General features: G+C 27.6%; 1 non-coding gene across 1 annotated transcript; it reads left to right on the plus strand.

Moving 5' to 3' along the window:
- Positions 1-796: 796 nt before the first annotated feature.
- On the plus strand, positions 797-878 carry trnas-gcu. Its single transcript has one exon. It is a non-coding gene; the product is annotated as a tRNA-Ser (tRNA).
- Positions 879-2,339: the final 1,461 nt, after the last annotated feature.

Below are 2,339 nucleotides of genomic sequence, written 5' to 3' on the forward strand. Positions count from 1 at the left end.
GTCATATAAAGGATAAAAAGTCATAGTATAGTATGTCATATAAAGGATAAAAAGTCATAGTATAGTATGTCATATAAAAGATAAAAAGTCATAGTATAGTATGTCATATAAAGGATAAAAAGTCATAGTATAGTATGTCATATAAAAAATAAAAAGTCATAGTATAGTATGTCATATAAAGGATAAAAAGTCATAGTATAGTATGTCATAAAAAGAGATAAAAAGCTATAGTATGTTATGTCAGAAAAAGGATAAAAATTCACAGCATAATATATCATAAGAAGGATAAAAAGTCATAGTATAGCATGTAATAGAAAGGGATAAAAATTCATAAAAAGTCATAAAAAGAGCGAAAAATCATAGTACAGTAAGCCATAAAAAGAGATAAAAAGACATAGTATAGTATTTCATATAAAGGATAAAACGTCATAGTATAGTATATCATGAAAAGGGATAAAAAGTATTTGTATAGTTTGTGATAAAAAGGAAAAAAAAGTCATAATATAGTATGTCATGAGAAGAGATAAAATTTCATAATATAGTATGTCATAAAAAGGATAAAAATTTCATAGTATAGTATGTCATAAAAAGGATAAAAAGTCAGACAAATGGTCATGTTATCATTATTATAGTATAGTAGGATGAAAAAGTGAATAAACAGTCATATTCTAGTATGTTAAGACAGCTGCAGGTGTCTGTTTAATTGGTGCTTTCTGCTTCTCTGAACTTGGAATGCCTCTCTAAATACTCAGGGCGTGACCAGAATCAGACCTTTACTTTGAAAGGGCAGCCAGCAGACGAGGTGGCCGAGAGGTTAAGGCGATGGACTGCTAATCCATTGTGCTCTGCACGCGTGGGTTCGAATCCCATCCTCGTCGTAGTGGGGTTAGATACTCTCCAACATTTAATAGTCAACAATAGAACTGACTGTGTTCACACTGGTCTCTTTGGGAACAGGTTCTTATTTCTTTACTATAGGACGTCATAAACACTCGTAGTATAGTATGTAGTGAGGAAAAGTCATAATAGAGTTTAAAGAAAGAGTCATAATGAACTATGTTGGTAAAAGCCATGAAATAGTCATAATATAGTACGTAAAAAAAGGATGATATAGTCATAGTATGTTGTAAAAAGTCTCATACAGTATGTCATAAAAGGGATAAAAAGTAATAGTATTGTATGTCATAAAAAGGATATAAAGTCATAGTATGTCATAAAAAGGATAAGAAGTTATTGTGTAGTATGTCATGAAAAAAGATAAAAAGTCATGGTATAGTATGTCATAAAAAGACAAAAAAGTCATAGTATAGCATGTCATAAAAAGACAAAAAAAGTCATAGTTTAGCATGTCATAAAAAGAAATAAAACGTCATAGTATAGTATGTAATAAAAATGGATAAAAAGTAATGGTACTGTATGTCATGAAAAGAGATAAAAAGCTATAGTTTGTTATGTCAGAAAAAGGATAAAAAGTCACAATATTGTATATCATAAGAAGGATAAAAAGTCATAGTATAGTATATCATAAGAAGGATAAAAAGTCATAGTATAGCATGTAATAGAAAGGGATAAAAATTCATAATAGAGTATGTCATAAAAAGAAATAAAGCGTCATAGTATAAAAAGTCATATTATAGTATGTCATAAAAAGAGACAAAAAGTCATGGTAAAGTATTTAATAAAAAGAGATAAAAAGCTATAGTATGGTATGTCATAAAAAGGGTAAAAAGTCATAGTATGTCATAAAAAGGATAAGAAGTTATTGTGTAGTATGTCATGAAAAAAGATAAAAAGTTATGGTATAGTATGTCAGATGTCAGATAAAGGATGAAAAGTCCTAGTATCGTATGTAATAAAATGAGGTAAAATTTCACAGTATAGTTTGTCTTCAAAAGAGATAAAAAGTTATAGTAAAATATGTCATAAAAAGGATAAAAAGTCATAGTTTAGCATGTCATGAATTGGGATAAAAAGTCACAGTATAGAATGGCATAAAAAGAGTTAAAAAGTTATAATATAGTATGTCAGATACATGATGAAAAGTCATAGTTTAGTATGTCATAATAAGGATAGCAAGTCATAGTATAGCATGTCATATAAAGAGAAAAAAGTCATAGTATAGCATGTAATAGAAAGGGATAAAAATTCATAGTATAGTATGTCATAAAAAGAAATAAAACGTCATAGTATAGTATATCATAAAAAGGGATAAAAAGTATTTGTATAGTTTGTGATAAAAAGGAAAAAAAGTCATAATATAATATGTCATGAGAAGATATAAAATGTCATAATATAGTATGTCATAAAAAGGATAAAAAGTCATAGTATAGTATATCATA

This window comes from Etheostoma cragini, unplaced genomic scaffold, assembly GCF_013103735.1.
Source record: "Etheostoma cragini isolate CJK2018 unplaced genomic scaffold, CSU_Ecrag_1.0 ScbMSFa_1899, whole genome shotgun sequence".
Classification (NCBI taxonomy): domain Eukaryota; kingdom Metazoa; phylum Chordata; class Actinopteri; order Perciformes; family Percidae; genus Etheostoma; species Etheostoma cragini.